Source organism: Oncorhynchus gorbuscha, linkage group LG06 (genome assembly GCF_021184085.1).
Source record: "Oncorhynchus gorbuscha isolate QuinsamMale2020 ecotype Even-year linkage group LG06, OgorEven_v1.0, whole genome shotgun sequence".
In the NCBI taxonomy this organism is placed as follows: domain Eukaryota; kingdom Metazoa; phylum Chordata; class Actinopteri; order Salmoniformes; family Salmonidae; genus Oncorhynchus; species Oncorhynchus gorbuscha.
Genome location: NC_060178.1, coordinates 53,904,934 through 53,914,262, shown reverse-complemented (window position 1 = coordinate 53,914,262; position 9,329 = coordinate 53,904,934). Strand labels below are relative to the sequence as shown.

At 48.4% G+C, this 9,329-nt stretch overlaps 1 long non-coding RNA gene across 1 annotated transcript; it reads right to left on the bottom strand.

The window, feature by feature from the left end:
- Positions 1-2,050: 2,050 nt before the first annotated feature.
- Positions 2,051-8,624, bottom strand: LOC124038084. The gene is made up of 2 exons (XR_006839299.1): positions 7,516-8,624; positions 2,051-2,165 (listed from the first exon to the last, which is right to left on the bottom strand). It is a non-coding gene; the product is annotated as an uncharacterized LOC124038084 (long non-coding RNA).
- Positions 8,625-9,329: the final 705 nt, after the last annotated feature.

Sequence of the window (9,329 nt, the reverse complement as noted above, 5' to 3'; positions counted from 1 at the left end):
CTGCTCCCAGCTGTTCCTATTCCCCTAATCAATCATTTAGTCTTCCCACACCTGTTCCCGATCCTTTCCCCTGATTAGAGTCCCTATTTCTTCCTTTGTGTTCCGTTCCTGTCCTGTCGGTTCCTTGTCTAGAATTCACCGTGCTGTGTTTGTGTATCGCCCTGTCGTGTCGTGTTTTCCTCAGATGCTGCGTGGTGAGCAGGTGTCTGAGTCTGTCTGGTTCAAGTGCCTTCCCGAGGCAACCTGCTGTTCACCTGCTGTTCAAGATCGAGTCTCCAGTTTGTCCTCGGCATTTCGAGTGAAAGTTGTGTTTTTTGTTTGTATTTACTTTACTGGATTAAAGACTCTGTTTTCGCCAAGTCGCTTTTGGGTCCTCTTTCACCTGCATGACAATGCCTCCAGTCCTACACAGGTCAGAATCTGGAATCGGCCCATAACGCACCATCCGTTGGGTCATTGATCTTTCCAGAGTCCTGGAAACAAGGCCTCGCACACAGGGAATTAGACAACAGCCGCATAAAATTAATACAGTCATACAGGTTGATACAGCCCAAAACACCACATTTTTCCATAAATACTGTCTACCCAATTTAGTTCAGAGAAGTATCCACCCCAGAGTTTCTGCCAACCCGTGAGCCAGGGTGGTCAAACCAGCTGAGGCTTCGGGCACTGATTCGTCCGGAGCCGTGCCACCCGGGATGTAAGACATGGTCCTGATTACCACGCCCACTTCCTCCTTTTATCCTATGCAATTCTATTCTGTCAGGTCTTCCAGCTGGTTGCGTCAGTCTGTTCTACAAAACCTTTAACAACACCTTTGGTATTCCTGCTAAAGCGCTGTTGATTACCATAACTATAATTACACACCTCGTGGAACACCAATGTTATCAATATATATACTCTGTCGTCAAAAGATCCAGATGGAGCATCTCTCTGGTTTTGGCTAACTTCACGTCTTGGTGTTGTATGAGTGTAAAAGGCATTCCTAAATGTACTAGAGCGCATAGCCCAGTCCAATCAGTCGGTAATACCGACCACAAATTCATTCCCCCGCACAACCACCAGATGTCAGCCCTGGCCACCTTCAACATTTTGAAATCTCCAGAGTTCAACCAGCCTGTCAAATCAGACATGGTCTCGTCAGTGGTAATATTCTCTGTCTTATTGCAGGTACCAACTTCCCCCACGTATTTCCCGTGTGTACTGTATCTGGCCAAACAGTAATATTTTCCTCTCGTCACGGTAAAGGGAGGAAGTCTTGATTTAAATGGAACCTGGGGATATAAATAGTGTAAATCAATACAGCTATCATTACTTGGCATTCCTGCTTTCATGAACAGCTTTACCATACATGCCATTCCCTTACTATACTTTACCTGGTCCCAAATTGAGTGTATGGGTTTACATAGCCATCCCTTTCAGTGTGAGCTATGACCTGGCTCCACGACTTACACGGTGATTTACACAAATACTTCCCATAGAGTCCCATGGTTCTAGACTGCCAAGGGGTGAATGACCCCAATTGATCTACACAAAATTCTACTGAGAGATCCTTGCCCAATTCCACCCTCACTTCCTTACTATTTTGTTTCAGTGATATTCAGAGAATCTTAGGTAACATCCCATTTCCCTCATCTAGCACATGAGTCAAATTATCCTCTTTGGCACTTTCCGGGGGATCATGGTGAATCAGGAATATGGCCCCCACAATAAAACAGCTCAGGACGGTCAGTGCACACGTGAAGCCCCACCCTCTCCCCGAGAACATATCAACAGCCAGAGGCCAAGCCATCACTTCACTTCTATGAACGCTCACAGCTGGGGAAAGGTCAGGTATAGGGAATCTTCAGAAGGAGTTTGACCCCCGTTCCATATGGGTCACGGTTCCTCTCCTTCCCCTGTGACCGCTCGACAGTGCCAGTATGACTCACCCCCTTACAATGAGTGACATGTACCCAGGTAGCTCTTTCGGCTATTCTCACCGCGAAGGCAGTCACCAGTAGTACTTGGAATGGTCCCTCCCACCGAGGCTGCTTCCAGTTTTTTTTTCTTCAATGATTGGATCCAGATCCAGTCTCCTGGTTGAATCTCGTGTGCCACCTCCCTCTAATTCTCCTGCTGGGCATAAAACTTTTGACATACGTGTTTGATTAATGAACAACCTCCTCATGTTGTCATGTTTTGTCATTTATTATCATGTCTTGTCCCTGTGCTTCCCATTCTATTCGTTTCCCTCTGCTGGGCTTATTAGGTTCTTTCCCTCTTTCTATCCCTCTCTCTCCCCCTCCCTCTCTCGCTCTCTCGCTCTCTCTTCTCTCTATCGTTCCGTTCCTGCTCCCAGCTGTTCCTATTCCCCTAATCATCATTTAGTCTTCCCACACCTGTTCCCGATCCTTTTCCCTGATTAGAGTCCCTATTTCTCTCCTTGTTTCCCGTACCTGCCCTGTCGGATCCTCATTTATATTCACCGTGCTGTGTCTATGTTTTGCCCTGTCGTGTCGTGTTTCCCTCAGATGCTGCGTGGTGAGCAGGTGTCTGAGTCTGCTAGGTTCAAGTGCCTTCCCGAGGCAACCTGCAGTTCTCGATCAAGTCTCCAGTCTGTTCTCGTCTTTACGTGTAGTATTATGCTTTTTGTTTTGTAATGTTTATTCTGGATTAAATACTCTGTTTTCGCCAAGTCGCTTTTGGGTCCTCATTCACCTGCATGACAGAAGGATCCGACCAAGGAATGGACCCAGCGACTACAGACGCTCGTAACACTGCCGTCGAGATCCAAGGAGCCATGCTCGGCAGACACGAGCAGGAATTGTCTGCTGCTCGCCATGCCGTGGAGAGCCTGGCCGCTCAGGTTTCCGACCTCTCTGGACAGTTCCAGAGTCTTCGTCTCGTGCCACCTGTTACTTCCTGGCCTGCCGAGTCTCCAGAACCTAGGGTTAATAACCCACCTTGCTACTCCGGGCAGCCCACTGAGTGCCGCTCCTTTCTCACCAGTGTGAGATTGTGTTCTCTCTCCAACCCAACACATACTCTAGAGAGAGAGCTCGGGTTGCTTACGTCATTTCACTCCTTACTGGCCGGGCCCGAGAGTGGGGCACAGCTATCTGGGAGGCAAGGGCTGATTGTTCTAACAATTACCAGAACTTTAAAGAGGAGATGATTCGGGTTTTTGACCGTTCAGTTTTTGGTGGGGAGGCTTCTAGGGTCCTGGCTTCCCTATGCCAAGGTGATCGATCCATAACGGATTACTCTATAGAGTTTCGTACTCTTGCTGCCTCTAGTGACTGGAACGAGCCGGCGCTGCTCGCTCGTTTTCTGGAGGGACTCCACACAGTGGTCAAAGATGAGATTCTCTCTCGGGAGGTTCCTTCCAGTGTGGACTCTTTGATTGCTCTCGCCATCCGCATAGAACGACGGGTAGATCTTCGTCACCAGGCTCGTGGAAGAGAGCTCGCATCAACGGTGTTTCCCTGCTCCGCATCGCAACCATCTCCCTCCTCTGGCTCTGAGACTGAGCCCATGCAGCTGGGAGGGATTCGCATCTCGACTAAGGAGAGGGAACGGAGGATCACCAACCGCCTGTGCCTCTATTGCGGATTTGATGGACATTTTGTTAATTCATGTCCAGTAAGAGGCCAGAGCCCATCAGTAAGCGGAGGGCTACTGGTGAGCGCTACTACTCAGGTCTCTTCATCTAGATCTTGTACTACTATGTCGGTCCATCTACGCTGGACCGGTTCGGGTGCTACATGCAGTGCCTTGATTGACTCTGGGGCTGAGGGTTGTTTCATGGACGAAGCATGGGTTCGGAAACATAACATTCCTTTCAGACAGTTAGTCAAGCCTACGCCCATGTTTGCCTTAGATGGTAGTCATCTTCCCAGTATCAGATTTGAGACACTACCTTTAACTCTCACAGTATCTGGTAACCACAGTGAGACTATTTCTTTTTTGATTTTTCGTTCACCTTTCACACCTGTTGTTTTGGGTCATCCCTGGCTAGTATGTCATAATCCTTCTATTAATTGGTCTTGTAATTCTATCCTATCCTGGAACGTATCTTGTCATGTGAAGTGCTTAATGTCTGCCATCCCTCCCATTTCTTCTGTCCCCACTTCTCAGGAGGAACCTGGCGATTTGACAGGAGTGCCGGAGGAATATCATGATCTGCGCACGGTCTTCAGTCGGTCCCGAGCCAACTCCCTTCCTCCTCACCGGTCGTATGATTGTAGTATTGATCTCCTTCCGGGGACCACTCCTCCTCGGGGTAGACTATACTCTCTGTCGGCTCCCGAACGTAAGGCTCTCGAGGATTATTTATCTGTGTCTCTTGACGCCGGTACCATAGTGCCTTCTTCCTCTCCGGCCGGGGCGGGGTTCTTTTTGTTAAGAAGAAGGACGGTACTCTGCGCCCCTGCGTGGATTATCGAGGGCTGAATGACATAACGGTTAAGAATCGTTATCCGCTTCCCCTTATGTCATCAGCCTTCGAGATTCTGCAGGGAGCCAGGTGCTTTACTAAGTTGGACCTTCGTAACGCTTACCATCTCGTGCGCATCAGAGAGGGGGACGAGTGGAAAACGGCGTTTAACACTCCGTTAGGGCATTTTGAGTACCGGGTTCTGCCGTTTGGTCTCGCCAATGCGCCAGCTGTTTTTCAGGCATTAGTTAATGATGTTCTGAGAGACATGCTGAACATCTTTGTTTTTGTCTATCTTGACGATATCCTGATTTTTTCACCGTCACTCGAGATTCATGTTCAGCACGTTCGACGTGTTCTACAGCGCCTTTTAGAGAATTGTCTCTACGTAAAGGCTGAGAAGTGCTCTTTTCATGTCTCCTCCGTTACTTTTCTCGGTTCCGTTATTTCCGCTGAAGGCATTCAGATGGATTCCGCTAAGGTCCAAGCTGTCAGTGATTGGCCCGTTCCAAGGTCACGTGTCGAGTTGCAGCGCTTTTTAGGTTTCGCTAATTTCTATCGGCGTTTCATTCGTAATTTCGGTCAAGTTGCTGCCCCTCTCACAGCTCTTACTTCTGTCAAGACGTGTTTTAAGTGGTCCGGTTCCGCCCAGGGAGCTTTTGATCTTCTAAAAGAACGTTTTACGTCCGCTCCTATCCTCGTTACTCCTGACGTCACTAGACAATTCATTGTCGAGGTTGACGCTTCAGAGGTAGGCGTGGGAGCCATTCTATCCCAGCGCTTCCAGTCTGACGATAAGGTTCATCCTTGCGCTTATTTTTCTCATCGCCTGTCGCCATCTGAGCGCAACTATGATGTGGGTAACCGTGAACTGCTCGCCATCCGCTTAGCCCTAGGCGAATGGCGACAGTGGTTGGAGGGGGCGACCGTTCCTTTTGTCGTTTGGACAGACCATAAGAACCTTGAGTACATCCGTTCTGCCAAACTACTTAATGCCCGTCAAGCTCGTTGGGCGTTGTTTTTCGCTCGTTTCGAGTTTGTGATTTCTTACCGTCCGGGTAGCAAGAACACCAAGCCTGATGCCTTATCCCGTCTGTTTAGTTCTTCTGTGGCTTCTACTGATCCCGAGGGGATTCTTCCTTATGGGCGTGTTGTCGGGTTGACAGTCTGGGGAATTGAAGGACAGGTTAAGCAAGCACTCACGCACACTGCGTCGCCGCGCTTGTCCTAGTAACCTCCTTTTCGTTCCTGTTTCCACTCGTCTGGCTGTTCTTCAGTGGGCTCACTCTGCCAAGTTAGCTGGTCATCCCGGTGTTCGAGGCACTCTTGCGTCTATTCGCCAGCGATTTTGGTGGCCGACTCAGGAGCGTGACACGCGCCGTTTCGTGGCTGCTTGTTCGGACTGCGCGCAGACTAAGTCGGGTAACTCTCCTCCTGCCGGTCGTCTCAGACCGCTCCCCATTCCTTCTCGACCATGGTCTCACATCGCCCTAGACTTCATTACCGGTCTGCCTTTGTCTGCGGGGAAGACTGTGATTCTTACGGTTGTCGATAGGTTCTCTAAGGCGGCACATTTCATTCCCCTCGCTAAACTTCCTTCCGCTAAGGAGACGGCACAAATCATTATCGAGAATGTGTTCAGAATTCATGGCCTCCCGTTAGACGCCGTTTCAGACAGAGGCCCGCAATTCACGTCACAGTTTTGGAGGGAGTTCTGTCGTTTGATTGGTGCGTCCGTCAGTCTCTCTTCCGGGTTTCATCCCCAGTCTAACGGTCAAGCAGAGAGGGCCAATCAGACGATTGGTCGCATACTACGCAGCCTTTCTTTCAGAAACCCTGCGTCTTGGGCAGAACAGCTCCCCTGGGCAGAATACGCTCACAACTCGCTTCCTTCGTCTGCTACCGGGTTATCTCCGTTTCAGAGTAGTCTGGGTTACCAGCCTCCTCTATTCTCTTCCCAGCTTGCCGAGTCCAGCGTTCCCTCCGCTCAAGCGTTTGTCCAACGTTGTGAGCGCACCTGGAGGAGGGTGAGGTCTGCACTTTGCCGCTACAGGGCACAGACTGTGAGAGCCGCCAATAAACGCAGGATTAAGAGTCCTAGGTATTGTTGCGGCCAGAGAGTGTGGCTTTCCACTCGCAACCTTCCTCTTACGACAGCTTCTCGTAAGTTGACTCCGCGGTTCATTGGTCCGTTCCGTGTCTCCCAGGTCGTCAATCCTGTCGCTGTGCGACTGCTTCTTCCGCGACATCTTCGTCGCGTCCATCCTGTCTTCCATGTCTCCTGTGTTAAGCCCTTTCTTCGCACCCCCGTTCGTCTTCCCTCCCCCTCCCGTCCTTGTCGAGAGCGCACCTATTTACAAGGTACATAAGATCATGGACATGCGTTCTCGGGGACGGGGTCACCAATACTTAGTGGATTGGGAGGGTTACGGTCCTGAGGAGAGGAGTTGGGTTCCGTCTCGGGACGTGCTGGACCGTTCACTCATTGATGATTTCCTCCGTTGCCGCCAGGATTCCTCCTCGAGTGCGCCAGGAGGCGCTCGGTGAGTGGGGGGGTACTGTCATGTTTTGTAATTTATTATCATGTCTTGTCCCTGTGCTTCCCATTCTATTCGTTTCCCTCTGCTGGGCTTATTAGGTTCTTTCCCTCTTTCTATCCCTCTCTCTCCCCCTCCCTCTCTCGCTCTCTCGCTCTCTCTTCTCTCTATCGTTCCGTTCCTGCTCCCAGCTGTTCCTATTCCCCTAATCATCATTTAGTCTTCCCACACCTGTTCCCGATCCTTTTCCCTGATTAGAGTCCCTATTTCTCTCCTTGTTTCCCGTACCTGCCCTGTCGGATCCTCATTTATATTCACCGTGCTGTGTCTATGTTTTGCCCTGTCGTGTCGTGTTTCCCTCAGATGCTGCGTGGTGAGCAGGTGTCTGAGTCTGCTAGGTTCAAGTGCCTTCCCGAGGCAACCTGCAGTTCTCGATCAAGTCTCCAGTCTGTTCTCGTCTTTACGTGTAGTATTATGCTTTTTGTTTTGTAATGTTTATTCTGGATTAAATACTCTGTTTTCGCCAAGTCGCTTTTGGGTCCTCATTCACCTGCATGACACATGTGTCCCACCATACTGCTTTCTATTTCTAATCGCCCTAATTGGGGCATTCTATAGGGTCTACCAAAAACTTTCTCAAATGGAGATAGCCCCTCCCTATCAGGGGTTATTCTAATAGTCATTAACACTATGGGCAGGCATTTTATCCCGTTCATTCCAGTACTTAGGTGTGTTTTCCTTAATCAACCTTTTACCGATCGATTCATGTTCTCGATAAGGCCAGCGCTTTGGGGGTGATAAGAACTATGTTTCTTCATATTTATATCCAATTTCTGACCTATATGCTCAATTACTTCTGGTAATCCAAATCGCGGAATTATCTCCTGACATAATGCTCTAGCCACTGTTTCTGCGTCTGCTGAGGATGTAGGAAACACTTCTACCCATTTGGTATATTTATCAATTATTGTTAAACACCACTTCTTGTTTTCACTCTTAGTTAATTCAATATAGTACACCGTGAGCAAAAGTTTTTAAAATAGTTAGTTATTCCATATGCTACAAAGTGCTGTTTAACCATTCCTACCATCCCCCCTGTTGATACATGGCTTTGCCCATGTATCAATACAGCAGCATATTTAAACAGTGACTTAGGTAAAACAGGTAGATTCCCTTTATGCCAAATACCTCCTCTATCTACAGCTCCCATTCTGACCCATTTAGAAACTTATTTACCCACTATGTTATCTTTGCTCTTCCTGCACCCCCCTCTAACTTCTCTGCTCTCCCACCTTCAAGGTCTCTGCGGTGCGTGGGAGGGCTCCTCTGTATGTTTCTCATGTTTTCCAAATTTGAACTACATGGGAACTACAAACCCATGGACCCTCTTTTAGAAAAAAAAATGTCTATGAGCGGCTTTTCTCCAAATTCCTTAATCAATCTATCTTAATCCCAACAATAATCCTAACTCCTCATAGATGTCCTATATTCCTGTTAAATATAATACTATTTAAAAACGTATAATCTAATAGATGCTAACCATATTAAAAATCCTTCCTACACTAACAAGCCCTCTCCTTGGGGACCCTCAGTATTCTATCCGACAATAACATGGGTTTAATATGTGTTGCAAAGTGTGGAATAAAACTTTGGTCCTGGAAAACAGAGTAAAGCAGAACAAAGCATTCTTATAACCCATCTGGTCCTCTCAGCTATTCTTATCCAGCATCAGGTGGGCACCATGCCACCCTTCACGACAGGGAGAACAAACATACATGGGTCATCCTCAGTCAGTAAATAATACAGGAATTAGGGTCAGAAATCCAGTAACCACCATACCGGTATACTTACCAAACCAGTCTCCCAACCAGGGTGGACAGTCAGACTCCTCTACCCCCGCCATGGTCCTCATCTCAGCAGATAGCCCATTTAAGGCCCTTAGATATACTACCATCTGGACTGGTGTTATTAGGGATATACGTACAACATTGTTCACTGAACATTTTGTAGACTCCCCCCTGACTAGCAAGAAGCATATTCTAAGCCAGTCCATTCTGTATAAGACAGCCACAAATTGTCCCTACCATCAAAACCAGTCTCCGTGCCTCATTGATCAATAGCTGAATAGTCTAACATTAATTACCTGAATGGGATTTTTAGCATAGTGGTGACAGGTTCGGTCCAGGGGTGATAGAGGAGTGTGTCTGGCCCCGGTCCGTCTGAGACCTCCGGTTTTGGCAGTACCTTAATAGAAAACACACCCACCGTGTCTGTCCCGGTCCTTTGTAGTCCGGGGGTGCAAGTGCCTGCATCAGAGAGCTTAATAGTTTTGATGGTTAGTAGGATTTCATCACCTTTACAAAGTTCAACAGTGC